The sequence below is a fragment of the Triticum dicoccoides genome, chromosome 1A (genome assembly GCF_002162155.2).
Source record: "Triticum dicoccoides isolate Atlit2015 ecotype Zavitan chromosome 1A, WEW_v2.0, whole genome shotgun sequence".
NCBI classification, from domain to species: domain Eukaryota; kingdom Viridiplantae; phylum Streptophyta; class Magnoliopsida; order Poales; family Poaceae; genus Triticum; species Triticum dicoccoides.
This window is the reverse complement of record NC_041380.1, coordinates 421,786,206-421,801,827: the sequence shown is the minus strand read 5'-3', so window position 1 is coordinate 421,801,827 and position 15,622 is coordinate 421,786,206. Positions and strand designations below refer to the sequence as shown.

Sequence of the window (15,622 nt, the reverse complement as noted above, 5' to 3'; positions counted from 1 at the left end):
ACTTCAAACAGATCAAACAACCAAATTTGGTACATTACAATCAAACATAGTTCACACCACGTTTATAATCAAACATACTTCACATCAGGTTTACAGCCACCAAGAACACAACTAAATTGAGTGTTTCAACTAAATATCTATATAAAAGTATAACTAGCTCCAATGAGCTTGAACTAAATGCTTCTTCACTTCTTCATCCTAGAGCTTGCGACGAAACATGAACGAACGCCAACATCTACATGTTATAGAGCAAAAAATGGTTAGGGATAAAATAAAAAGCAATCAATGAAACAAAACAGGACTGCACCATATCACAGGAAGTTCCATATGAGCTAGAATATGGCCAACTGCACTATGCACTGCTCATACATGGATATATGCCTACTAATATTAACATACTGATCTAATACAGAGCATAGGCATCATGCATACCCTAAGCATATACAAACAGATGATATTCAAGATGATGTGCTGCATATGCAAAATAAATCAAGAAACTACAACACGGAACAGGAAACTGAGCCTCAAAGTGTTCACTTGTCATGTTTTGTCCGCCATTTTGAGATCGACACACACCATGCAAACAAACATGATTGCTTTATTCCTTTTGGATTAAAATAGGAATATAGTGTTCCACCTTATACTACAACATCATCAGGATTAAAACAACACATTTATAGTCAGAGTGCTGGATGAGACAAATATCAATTGAAACCAACTAGAATAGGTGAGCCAGGGATAAGTAGCAGCAGGAAAATAATGGTACATTCACAACTTCAGTTCAGGAAAATATCACCACATGTATAAGTATACAGGCAGCAATAGTATCATTGAGTACAGCAAAACAACAGCTTGACCCATATAAGTCACAGCTCTAAAGAAAGAAAGAAAGAAAGAAAGAAAGAAAGAAAGAAAGAACAAGTTTAGCTAGCTATGTATTCATAGTTGAGAGCTAAGCAATTTGTTTGTTTATGCTGTAACTGACAGACCTAGTACAAGAAACAAGCAAAGTGAAACAGTATTGACCAATTCGATGGCAATACAAGCTAAGCAACTTAGCTAGTAGGTGACCATCGAATCCATGATGCAGCAGCAGGTGCAAATATGATATGATGTGAAGAAGAAGCTAGCTGGAGAGGTTGGGGATGAAACCAAAATTACAAACCATTGTCGGACCTCACATCACCACTGTTTTATTGTTTTATAAGCAACTGGAAACTATGCAGAGAGCAGTCTAGACAGTAAAAGAATTATCAAGCAGAGCAAAACAGCAGCGTGGCCATCAACTCATAGCCCTGAAGAAAGAAAGAACCAATAGGGTCAGCTACTTATTTATTCAGAATTGAGAGTTGAGCAATCATCAGAAAACTAAAGATACTGCTTAGCTAACTAAATAACACATTATTCAGTCACACGGTATAATTCTGACTATAATATAAGCAAAGAACTAAAGACACTACATACTTAGTACTCAACTAAAAGTGAGAATGATTTATGCAAACATTCTGATTTTAATTGTTTATATTAGTAAAAACAAGTCTATCAGGTAAGATCAAGAACACGAATACTAACACAGACATATCTTCCTTTATGTGAACAAGTGTGCTTTCTTCATTAATTAGTAGTAACTGTTCCATGCTAATACAAGCACACGCCCTGGCCAGCTGGCCTATCGAAGTCTGAATCTAATTAAATCGCACCATGGACGTGTCATATCACCAAGGCAAGTACTAGTAAATATTTGCACCATTTTTCAGATAGATAAAAATGTAGTTGTACTCATCCTAACTAGCGTTGTGTAGCAGCGCTAGAATAAAGGAGGTTTTCAGTATACTACATGGCGTGTCAAAAAAATTCCAAATTTCTATTCTGTTATTTCCAAGTACCAAACGCAAGCTACAGAATGAATCACATAACTGCTATAGTGATTCTATCCAGATTCTGAAACCATGTGGAAGTATAAATGGATCTTCAATAGCCATTATTTAAACTGACCAGAATTGCAAAAGGAAGTGACTATTTGCATATTTAAACTGATAACTGAAGGGAGGAGGGGAGCAAGGTGGCCACCGTGGTTGTGGGCGACGGTCGCTGGCTCAACTTTGTCCAAGTGAAGGCAATCTGGAGTCTGAAGAAACTTTCAGCATTTGAAAAACTGCAACGTGAGTATGCAGGTATCCTTTTGCTGAATGCCGAACCATTTAGATCGTTAACTGGCGCTGAAGAACAAAAACAGCATGTAAAATGCCACCATCGGATCAGAACTCACGTAAACCTACAGACCAAGAAAATGCATCACAAGTTGTATGCTCACCTTGTCACATAAACTTACAGACTAGATCAGCACGGCAGCGGTTGCTCATCCGCCATGCCTTTGAAGACGAGGAACCTGAGCAACTCAAACTTGAAGTATATGAAGCTCCCCTTGCTGTGCGTGAAGTAGCAGCCAAAGCTGTAGCCCACCACGCACTGCCACCCCAGGCCATGGATCGTGTCGAACTCCTGCAGTGCAGCCGTCCGAATCAGATCCAATCATTCGGCAGCACTTGCGTAGCAAACTGCTGATTCATGTTCAAGTACATCGTTATTTCTCTTGCAAGACTGTCTCTAGCTTGTTACTTGCAGATTCAGAGGCTATAGATTTGGGGGCAGTATTGGCAAGTTTCTCACCTTCTTGATGTGCACCGCGATGCTCCGGCAGTCGAGGACGTTGAAGCGGTCGAGCGCCCTGGACGCCGCCGGCGTGGCCTACAGCTGCATCTTGGCTGGCATGTTGGTGTCCTCCACAGTCGCCTTCCCTTCCAGCATCCCGCTCGCTCGAGTGGATCAACAGCCGCGCGCATGGACCGGAGGTTGGGGGTGAACAGCCGCTACAAGCACAGAGAGTGAGAGAGGGGGATAGAGGTGAACCACCACCATACCAAATCAAGAAAAAACTAAAATGTGAGAGGGGAGATGGGTCGTACCTTGAGGGGCAGAGGGAGATTTGGGAGACCGTGATGGATTTGGGAGGGGGAGACCATCCTGGTCGCCATGGGTGGGCTCTCCGGAGAGGAGATTGCCTGCTGCCGGCGCGCGTCCTTGCAGGTTGACGAAGAACCGGTCGTCCTCGAGCAGATCAAGGCCATCCCGGAGATGGATCGGCGCTTGAGGGTTCGGGATTCACCGGAGCAGCGCCGGATCGAGTTGGAGGCGACCGAAACCCTAGCCACCACGGGCTAGGGATTCGGGCTCCCCCTGCCATGGCCATGGCCACGGGGTAGGAGTTGGGCTTGAGCTAGTAGCTGCTGGGTTGGATCTGGAGGCCACCGGCGGGGCTGGTTGAGAGGAGGTCGCCGCCGGTAGGTGGGATCGGGAGAGAGGATTGGATCGAATCGTGGGAGGTGCAGCATCGCGATAGAGAAGACTTGGAAGGGGAGAGGAGGAGAAGGGAGCGAGGAAAGAAAGGAGGCGGGGTGGATGGAAAATGAACTAGGGTTTCAGAGTTAGTGTGGAAGGGTTGAGGACGGTCATTGGATCTGCGAGCATCCGACGGCGTATGATGCACAATTCGCGTGAGACGTCCACGGACTAATCAGAATGCAGTATGATGTTATGGCCATCTAAATAGGTCATAGTTGCCTAAAAATAATGCATTAAAATCATGTCAGCTATTTTATGACTTGAGAAATTCAAAACAAAAATGGAAAACCTTCTCATTGTGTCACCAAAATGTGAACAAGTTTTCAGAAAAAAATAAAAAACATGAAAAAAGATAAATATCTTTAAAAAGGTGTCGTGAGACATGAGTTTTTTTGGCAAAAAAGACATTTTTCCACTTTCCGGGTGCCCGAATTGAGTTCTTTTTGTGAAGGACCTACCATATATTTGTTGCAAAATTGGACCAAATCAATTTTCTAAAATACTAGGCCATATTTGATTCACAATTGACCAAGCCTTGATCCACCTCTGGTGAAAAAGAGAAATTCCCGCCGATTCAGCAGGAAGCGGGTCAAATTTGAATTGCAGCTGCCTCATAGTTTGCTCTTTATTTTATCAAAAAATCATTTCTAGATACATAAGTATCTATTTAATCAGAGAAACGTCAAAAGTTTTCCAAGATTCAACCACTAGCTAGGAACGGTCAAACCCACCGTTTTGATCGCATTTTGAAATGGGCATAAAAAATTCAAAAAAAATCAAAAAATTGGAAAACCTTCGCATTGTGTCATTATATGTGACCAAGTTTCCAGAAAAAATAGTAAACTTGTAATACGACAATTATTTTAAAAAAGTGTTCTCAGAAATGAGCTATCATGCGTGAAGATTCATGACTTTCAAGCCAAATGATCAATCTTATGGCCACATTCATGGCATAGTTTGTTCAAATGATCTCATATTGTGCACAATGGTGCATCTTGGAATTCCAAACAATGTTTCCTAAGGGAGTTTTTATTTTCTTTGCACGGAAAATTCACTTTCCATTTTCTAAGTGCCCGAATTGAGTTCTTTTTGTGAAGGACCTACCATATATTTGTTGCAAAATTGGACCAAATAATTTTTCTAAAATATTAGGCCATATTTAATGCATAATTGACAAAATGGTTGGGTGTCAAAAGTTTTGATCCACCACTTGTGAAAAAGACAAATTTCTGCGGATTCAGCAGGAAGTGGGTCAATTTTGAACTGCATCTACCTTATAGTTTGCTCTTTATTTTTTCCAAAAATCATTTCTAGTTATATAAGTATCTATTTAATCAGACATACATGGTTTGGTGGCGATACATCGAGGTTTGGATGGTGGACGAGGGCCCTAACTCCAGAGCGCGTAAACTCGCATGCCCGCCGCGTGGTCACCGCGTGACTGTGGCATTGCCATGTGTCCTGGGCGGCCTAGGCATGTCTAGGGGGTTCGGTACTCCTCAGGCAGGTGCTAGGAATAAAATTACAACATAAGATTCTCACAAGGAGACCGAACTATCCTCAAACATGCATTAGCAGCCAAGTGTTTGATTAGCGATACGGGGAATGCACATGGCCAATGGGCGTGAGTTTTGGCTGAGGATGATCATCTTCTAAGAAGACTGTCTTCACAATTTTTTAGCTCAAAAGGAGGAGCCTAGGTGGTACTTGCTTTGCAAAGTACCACACTGGACAGAAATACGAATGTTGAAGTTGGGCTCAAAATAATGAATGGATTGAGCTGAAATTTGGTGGGGGTGGTTATTTGGGCATAGGAAAGCATTGTAGAAAATTGATACCACTTGGACATGCCAAAGTGGTACTTCCTTCACAATGCTATTCCCTGCACAAAAACTTGGGAAAATTAGCGAGAGAAATTGGATAAATGAAATGAGCTCAAATTTGGTGTAGGTAGGTTACATAGGTATGGTCATGCTCTGGTAAATTTCAGATCATTTGGGTAAGCCTAGCTAGTACTTACTTCACAAAGCTACACTCGAGATAGAAACTTTGGAAATTTCCTGAGAAAGATTTACTAGGAAAATGGAGCTGAATATTATCATGTGGTAATGATTTGGGTATGGAAGAGTGCCAAAAAAATTTGAGGGTAATAGGAGGGATCTGGATAACACTTGCTTTGCAATGTGCCAATCTGGCCATAAAATATAAATTGAACCTGGGCTCACATAGATGATTTGACTGAGCTGCAATTTGGAGGAGGGTGATAATTTTGGCATATGAAGGAACTGTATAAATTTCATGTCATTTGGATATATAAAAATGGTACTTCCTTCACAATGCTTCTAGGTGGAAAAAAACTTTGGAAATTTGCCGAGGAAGATATACTCGGCAAATGGAGCTGAATTTTGTCACGACGAAATGATTTGGATAGGAAAGAGTGCCCAAAAATTTTGAGGGCAATCAAGAATATATAAATAGCACTTCCTTCACAAAGTATTGTTGTGAACAGAATAGGAAAATGAATATTGTTGAATAATTTTTGAACCAGGCAAGGAAGGATTTTTACATATTTGACAAAGATATGACCCAAAGAATTTATGAGATTTTTTGGGGAATTTTGGAATTGACAGAAATATAGGTTGCTTCACAACCTATGGCAAAAATTGACACATGGACATGACACATAGGCAGAACTGATGAGATGGCGCCTAGTCATCACAACCCACCACAATTTACAAGGCTATGACCATCTATATTGGTCGTTAACAACTAGAGATAAGGCAGCGGACCAACGCTTTTTGCTTTATGACCATTTTGTGTAAGGAAATTACGACCTTTCTGACCAAAATGGTCGTTATAGTTTAGGGTTTGGAGCCCCCCGAACAGCTTTTGACCAATTGGTCTGAAATGGTCATAGATCTATGACCAATTCTTCCAGGGTCACTGACAGAAGGTCACTAGTTGACATATTTCTTGTAGTGAGATAGTCTTGATCATAAACCCACAATTCATCGGATCTCGACAAACACACCGCAAAAGAAGATTACATCGAATAGATCTCCAAGAGAATTGAGGAGAACTTTGTATTGAGATCCAAACCGAGAGAACAAGCCATCTAGCTAATAACTAGATCTGAGGTAAACTACTCACACATCATCGGAGGGGCCATGGAGTTGATGTAGAGGCCCTCCGTGATCAATGCCCCCTTCGACGGAGCTCCAGAAAAGGCCCCGAGATGGGATCTCTTGGGTACAGAAGGTTGCGGCAGTGGAAATAGGGTTTCGTGGTGCTCCTGGATATTTTCAGGGTGCGTAGGTATATATAGGAGGAAGTAGGTCGGTGGAGCCACGAGGGGCCCACGAGGGGGGAGGGCGCGCCCGCTGCCTCGTGGCCTCCTCGTTGGTTGCTTGACTGTAACGCCATCGATGCGGCTATATCTCCCACGTGTCGAAGCACGACTTAGAGGCATAACCGCATTGAAAGCAATGTCGCAAGTGAGGTAATCTTCACACAACCCATGTAATACATAAGGGAAAGAGATACGTAGTTGGCTTACAATCGCCACTTCACACAAATACATAAATAAAGCATTACATCAACCAGTTACAAACAAGGCCCGACTACGGAGCCAAAATAAAACAAGACTACCCCAAATGCTACACAGATCCCCGATCGACCCCAACTGGGCTCCACTACTGATCGACTAGAACGAAACAACATAAAGGACAAGATCTTCATCGAGCTCCTCCTGGGCTTGGTTGCGTCATCTGCACGGACTCATCGGCACCTGCAAGCTGGTTTTGGAAGTATCTGTGAGTCATGGGGACTCAGCAATCTCGGACCCTCGCGATCAAGACTATTTAAGATTATAGGTAAGGCAAGATATGAGGTGGAGCTGCAGCAAGCGACTAGCATATATGGTGGCTAACATACGCAAATGAGAGCGAGAAGAGAAGGCAAAGCATGGTCGATACAACTATGATCAAGAAGTGATCCTAGAACAAGCTACGTCAAGCATAACTCCAACAACCGTGTTCACTTCCCGGACTCCGCCGGAAAGAGACCATCACGGCTATACACGCGGTTGATGCATTTTAAATAAGGTCAACTTCAGGTTTTCTACAACCGGACATTAACAAATTCCCATCTGCCCATAACCGCGGGCACGGCTTTCGAAAGTTCAAATCCCTGCAGGGGTGTCCCAACTTAGCCCATCACAAGCTCTCACCGTCAACGAAGGAATAGACCTTCTAGCGGGAAGACCCGATCAGACTTGGAATCCCGGTTACAAGACATTTCGACAGGGTAAAACTAAACCAGCAACACCGCCCGAATGTGCCGACAAATCCCGATAGGAGCTGCACATATCTCTTTATCAGGGCACACTCAGATTATCCAAACTTCCGGTAGGCCAGCCTAGAGTTGCCCCTGGTGGCCACTGGCGACTGACAGTTTGGACCAACACTCAAAGGAGCACTGGCCCGGGGGGGTTAAAATAATGATGACCCTCAGGAGCGCGACTCCCAAGGAAAAGGAAAAGGCTAGGTGGCAAATGGTAAAACCAATGTTGGGCATTGCTGGAGGAGTTTTACTCAAGGCGGACTGTCAGGGGGTTCCCATAATAGCCCAACCGCGTAAGGAACGCAAAATCCGGGAACATAACACCGATATGACAGAAACTAGGGCGGCAAGAGTGGAACAAAACACCAGGCATAAGGCCGAGCCTTCCACCCTTTACCAAGTATATAGATGCATTAATTAAATAAGATAAATTGTGATATCCCAACAAGTAAACATGTTCCAACAAGGAACATCATCTCCATGTTCCAACGAGGAACAAACTTCAATCTTCACCTGCAACTAACAACGCTATAAGAGGGGCTGAGAAAAGAGGTAACATAGCCAAACAATGGTTTGATAGGACAAGGTGGGTTAGAGGCTTGGTTCAACAATATGGGAGGCATGATAAGCAAGTGGTAGGTATCGTAGCATAGGCATAGCAAAAGAGCGAGCAACTAGCAAGAAAAAATAGAAGTAATTTCGAGGGTATGGTCATCTTGCCTGAAATCCCGCAAGGAAGAAGAACGAGTCCATGAAAAAGACAAACGGACGTAGACGAACGGGTCCTCACAAACGCGACGTTACCGGAACCAACCCGAAGAAGCAAACACCGAAAAGAAGCACACAACATAGTAAACAACCACCACATAAGCATGACATGATGCACAACCAAATATGATGCATGTCCGGATTAATGAGGCCTGGCATGGCAAATTGCACAAGGAATCCTACAAATTAAGTGGAGCTCAATATGCAACTCCGTTGCATATTGACGGAAGACCACATCAATTATTTAGATCACTCTCGGTTAGGTACTCAACAATATTAAAAGTTAGTTAACATGGCAAGAGGTGAAGCATAACAAAACTATACTATCTAAACAATTTAAATGGGGCCAGATATAACAAACAACAAATCTGGTAAATCCCCATATGCATTTAGCAATTTAATGCAACAACAATTTAAACATTTTAATTGTTGTTACCATGATGCGGATGACATGAACAAGTTTATGCAATTCTTATTAAAAGTTGACAAGAGCATTATGAAGCATTTGTCCCCGTGGTGGAAACGAAAGGGGTGCCACGGCAACGATACGAAAATGGTGCCACGGCAGCGTTCCGGTTCCGGTAACTCGATTGAGATATCGATGCAAAGGAGAAGTGTGCGGATGCGTGAAAAAGATGGTGGGGCGCTCCCGGATTCCGGGTGTCCCACGAGTTGGCGACAAGGAAACGAGTGACAATTTGGACATGGTGCAAACACGAGCATCTCAAACATCGCAAGCATTCGTTCACGGACGTCATCTCGGGGTTATACCTTTGAAGAGTGCATTATCGGAACGGATCGAGTTTGGTGGTAGGGTTACACGTGTCGAAGGGGAAGTAGTTGTTCACGGGTCGTCGTGGGAAGTAGCGGTTCATGCGACAGTAGTTGAACTTGACGTTTGTGTTACACGGGTCTTCGGCGACGGTAGAGGTACAAACGTTCTCGCGGTACTTGGGTCGTCATGGAACTTGGCACTTGCGGTATTGATAGCTCGAAGGGGTACTTGGCGTGTCCGAGGTCTCCGGCCGTAGTGGTACTTGATGATACGGGTAGTCGAACTTGACGAAAAACGGGTCTCCTCGGGAACTCGATGCATCCGAATTCTTCGGGTTTGTAGTAGTACTTGGCGGGTCATCATGTAGATGTACTTTCGAGAGGAAACTTGGCGCGTTCAAAAATCTTCGGGGTTTGTCGTTGGACTTGGCGGTGCCAGTCTCCTCGGTTCAACAGTGATATGCAAAGGCCAAAACAATACATCTGAAAGCCGCAGGGTTGTAGTCGTCTTGCTCCGGGTGTTGCAACTGTGGTGGAGGTCATCCATGGAGGGGCGCTAGTTGCCGCAGAAGGGCCACGCCACGGGGCTCAGCGAGGGAGGCGGCGCGCAGGAAGAGCAGCTGCAGCAGCACATCATCGCTGCAGACACAGGAGGAGGAAGGCCATGGCAGAGGAGGGGCTTGTGCACGGGAGGGAACAGCAAGGCGGCGCTGGAGGGAGGAGGCACAAGAGGTCGAGACCATGGCAACTCGACGACGGCGCACGGAGGAAGAACAACTCCGGTGGTGGCTGTTCTCGCTAGGGAGGCGGAGATCCTGCAAAACGACGGCGGCACGGCTGAGAAGATGGACGGCGGAGGTGCGCAAGACACTTAAGGGCGCGGGGGCGCGATGGAGCTCGGCGGGGTTGAGGACGACTGGTCCGGGCGGCGAAGGAGGCACGGTCATGGAGACTTGGCGCGTCGCGCGGGACTTGGGGCGCCGGAGGACGACGTCTGCGGGCGCAGGGCCTTGCTGGTGGCCCCGTGGGCGCGACGGCGGCGAGGAGGCCTACGGGGGTCTAGCCTGGATCCCTGGATCAAAGGAGGAGGGAGGCTGAGGGGATCGAGCGGGGCTGCGAGGGAGATGGGGGAGTCGGGCTTCGCTCCTCTGTGCATGCGTGGTGAGAGTGGCGGCGGTGGACAAGAACGAGAGGGAGAGATGGGGATCGAGTCGAGGGGATCGGGGCAGCTAGGGTTAGAGCAGGCTGGGCCTTAGAGGCCGGCCCAGTATAGAAGGGCTACGCCTAGGGGGAGGGCGCCGGCTCGGCCTAGAAGGAGAATGGGCCTGCTGCTCTCTCTCACTCCTCTCTGATTTGCTTTAACAAAAAAAACAAATAGAGAGAAGAAAAAAAATAAAGAGAGGGTTAGGGAAAGAATATTTCAGAAAAAAATATTCTTGGAGCGCCGGAACTTTGCACAAATAGAATAAAATGGTTTGGCACTATTGTAGAGATAGAAAAATAATTCAAGTTTGAATTAGATTCAAGCTTGAGCCATTTTTGAATCCAACCAAAACAAGTCCAAAGGATCTGAAAATTGGAGGAGGTGTTCCTGGCACGGTCTAGAATTTATAGGAAAAGAATGGACATTAATAGAGAAGGGGAAAATGGAACTATCAAAAGAGAGGAAATAGAAGGAAAGGAGAAAGAGATGATGCATGGGACGAAGGCATGGGGAAATATTTGCAAGTGGGTTCATGGGTGATTCCGAAAATGGAATATTTAATATAGCTCCCTAATATCGGGCGGATATGTTATAAAGAGAACTCACCATGTGAATTCCCTCAATTTAAATAGACCGAAGATCCATACGATTTATTTAGTCGACTTGAGATGCAAAGATTAATGACATGATGGCATGATGACATGATGCAATGCACATGATGCAATGATGAATGCAAAGAACCAAACAAGTCACACAACGGAACCTGGAAACCCTGGAAGGCATCTGAAGCTCCGGTCTTGGGGCGTCACAACACTCCACCACTACGAGAGGATCTCGTCCCGAGATCTAGAATGGGACCGGAGGGAAAAACGGAAGAGAAATAGAAGAGGTAAAACTAAGTTGCTTCTTTGACGAATGAGTGAAACCAAAGAACCTTGCGATGTTGAACAAATTCAAGACAGAATACAACGAAGGTGAACAAGGTCAAAAACACTCCTTTAGAAAAGAGGAACAAAGAACATTGCAAAAAAAACCTTGAGGTTGAAGGGCAAGATAAATATTGAAACCGCTCCGGTTAAAACAAGATAGAAAAGGATTAATAATGATATAATTTGGACAGCACCCCGACTGAAAAGAAAAGGAATAGAATAAAAACTTGATAAGATGAGAAGATACTTGATAAAATCACAACATACTGCCTCCGGAACTATTGAATGAATGGAACAAGGGGTAAGAAAGATCTCAGACAGCACTCCGGTTGAAAAGATATGCAAGGCTTGATAAGGCGAAAAGAACTTGAGCACAGGACACAACGCTCCGGTTAAATGGATAAGCAAAAGAAAGAAAATGATCTTGACAAAACAAGAAGATGGGTTGAAGAGAGCAACATCACGAAGCCTCCGGAAGAAAGAGAGGATGGAATGGAATGAACGGAGGAGAAAACAAGATCTTGGTAGAACACGCTTACAACAAATGCTAGAACGGAGTTGTTGGAAAACCAACAACGGAAAGAATAATCTTGATATGGTCTTATGGAATACATCTCAAAATTATGAGGTGACAACCTGCCACTCACGGGAAGAAGAATTGGATTGGCATGAACAAGGAGACGAGAAGATTATTTCACCGGAAGGAAAAAAGAAGAAGAACTTGGGTCATTTATGGGCACCATAAATAGCAACAATCCTTAGGGAAGGCTTTAGGTGAAATATGACCCAAGATAACTCCAATGACGAGATTGATGGATTTAAAATATCTCATTCTTGATAACATGTGAATCATGAAACATGAACTCAAATTATCAAGAATGACATAATACCACCTCCGATGATACGGTAGAAAGAATTGCACTCCGGATTGCAAGATGGAGAAAGCTTGAGCTCCTCTGAAAAGAATCTCAATGAAGACTTCGAGAAGGAATTAACTCCTTGATGAACCATCATGTTGAGCCTCCATGAAGAACTCCGGAAAACAAAAGGAAGATCAAACGAAAAGAAAGAGAAGTTGAAAACACAAGGTGAATCCTTGTAACGATTTAGATGAATCTCCATGGTGATATAATTGAAAGAGGTTGGAACTCCGGGAAAAAGAGAAGATGAACAATTGACAACGAGAATTAGTCATTGTGAACGAACTCCGGATGAACGAATCCATCATTTGGATGAAGCAAGAATAAGAATTACATTATGCTTATCCTTCACCAATTAAATTGATGACAATCAACGGATTTGGCATATTACTTAATCTTGTAGAAAAAAAATTAAGAGAGATATAACATAAACTTGAGAAGGTATTGAACGAACCACCGGAAGGGTTGAAACAACGAATAAATTGATATGGTGACCAAGGAAGAGAACTCTTGAACGGACCACCGTAAGAATTGAAAATGATCGAAGTAGGGGTGAATCACCGATAAGAATTAGCAAATGAACGAAGGTGCTTGAGACAAACTAGATACATGAGAACGAAGGGATCATGAACTGATTAGAGATCACTTGAAAGATGCACCGGCAAGATTGGAGAATGATAACTGAAGGCTGAGAATGAATAAACCTGAATTGTTGGACTCCGGATAATCAAACTGAGAAGACTCTGAATTGCTCCGGATGGATGAAAAGAATTCCCACAATCAAAACAATTATGAGAGGATGACCTCAAACTAGAACCACGAATCTTTGAGAGAACGGATAAGATATGGAGGAAAAACTCTTCTTCGATCTTCAAAATCCGAGAATGACAACGAGAAACACCACCATGAATAGTTGAGATTACTCCGGAAGAATCAAAAGCGAAGAGGTTGAGTCAACGATGAAAATAGTGTGAAAGATCTTGGAGAAGGCATTTGACTGATGAAGAATCATTCTTACATCAAATTTTGAAATGAATTTGAGAATAGCTCCAGGAAAAATAAGAAGAGTCGGGTAAGATCCTGGGAAAAGACCTGTGGGTTAGGGCCCACTGAAAAGAAACACCGTTGAGCGATTTAAGAGAGAAAGCACCGGTTGAATTAAATGGCTTGAATAAGATAGCATTCCCGAAAGATCTTGAAAGAATAATAAACTTCAACATCTTCTGTGGTATCTTCAGCACTCCGGAACAAATGAATAGCGAGAGGTGAATAATTAAGAGTTGCACCGGTAAGAGAAGGCATTGAAACAAGGAAAAAGGGTATGATCAACACCAACGCTTGATTTGAATCCACCGGAGAAGAAAAGAATGGAGAATATTGAACTAGTAGAGCATCTTCATGAGAACCACCAGGTAAGAACATGAAGGAAAAGAATGGTGAGACTTCACATGAATAAAAGGATACTTGATTAAGAAATCTGAGTCCTTGAAGAAACAAAGGTGGGAGGGTGGGAAAACAAAGACAACTTGGAACGGATGAAGCAAACACCGTTGATAAGAACTGATACTTGATCTTGCGGATGTTGCAATGATCGGATCCACTTGAAGAGAAGTACACCGGTTAAAAAGGATTGACATGACAGACTCGATGATCGAGAAGGATTAGTATTCACATAGGAATATGAGAACACCACTTAGATAAGGGATGGTATCAACATTTGACTTCAAAGCAACTCGAATACCACAGCTCAAAAAAAACAAAGGATTGGCTTGCAGAATAAGCCAGAAGAAACATATGATAGAGATTTTGTCTGAAGTTTTTGTGGTGGGGCCTACACAGGCTCGACCGTACAGCACCATCATGTACAAGGCAGTGCACATGACATACGAAGCGTCCCCAAGTCAGCATAGCCAAGGACTCTTTAAGACACAACGAGACCACTGTAAAACCGACCGTGAATAGGCGGACCACTAGACGTCGAACCCCAATTTCATATCATACATCTGTCGGGAAGATATCCTAAGAGCTACTTGAATTCCCACTTATAAACTCCCAAAATTTTCCGGTTATGCAATCGGGTGTTGGGGATACAGGGGAAGCATAATATCTCACCCAAAACTAGCAAATCCTACATTCAGTTGTATCCATCCTTCAACACATAACCAAGAAAAACCTCAGAAACCATCTACCTCAACCTTCGAAAAGCATCCGTTATACAAGTTATGGCGATACTCCCGAACTCCCGCCCCAGTACTAGGTGGCGTCGAGGTTATGTCACCAACAACTGCATAAAAGAGATTTTCGATGTCGGCAAACTAAACTCAGGTATTCTAGAACTGCAACGATAAAATTGTGACGACAACACCTCGGAGCTCAACTCCCCGGGACACTGCCACAACCCCTAAATGACAGGAGGCACCAAGAACAATGTTCTCGTCACAAATCCATCGGAACGATTCCAAGATACCCGCGTGATCCTAATTTTTCTTTCGTGAAATTTGAGAAGAGAAGAGTCAAAACTCTACATCAGGATGCCTTACCAGAGCGATGAGGAGACTGGGAAGTAAAAAGAATTCCTAAACTCTCCGATATATAATTTCTAAATGACTCAAAACATTTTTCTAGACTCAACAATGGCTGCTAAAAACGATCAAGCAATGGGGGCTCCTAAGGTCGGGGAAGGCTCTGATACCAACTTGTAACGCCCTCGATGCGGCTATATCTCCCACGTGTCGAAGCACGACTTAGAGGCATAACCGCATTGAAAGAAATGTCACAAGTGAGGTAATCTTCACACAACCCATGTAATACATAAGGGAAAGAGATACGTAGTTGGCTTACAATCGCCACTTCACACAAATACATAAATAAAGCATTACATCAACCAGTTACAAACAAGGCCCGACTACGGAGCCAAAGTAAAAGAATACTACCCCAAATGCTACACAGATCCCCGATCGACCCAACTGGGCTCCACTACTGATCGACTAGAACGAAACAACATAAAGGACAAGATCTTCATCGAGCTCCTCCTGGGCTTGGTTGCGTCATCTGCACGGACTCATCGGCACCTGCAAGCTGGTTTTGGAAGTATCTGTGAGTCACGGGGACTCAGCAATCTCGCACCCTCGCGATCAAGACTATTTAAGCTTATAGGTAAGGCAAGATATGAGGTGGAGCTGCAGCAAGCGACTAGCATATATGGTGGCTAACATACGCAAATGAGAGCGAGAAGAGAAGGCAAAGCACGGTCGATACAACTATGATCAAGAAGTGATCCTAGA

The 15,622-nt window shown here is 43.8% G+C and overlaps 1 pseudogene; it reads right to left on the bottom strand.

Moving 5' to 3' along the window:
- Window positions 1–2,340: 2,340 nt before the first annotated feature.
- LOC119297782 lies at window positions 2,341–2,808 on the bottom strand (annotated as a pseudogene).
- Window positions 2,809–15,622: the final 12,814 nt, after the last annotated feature.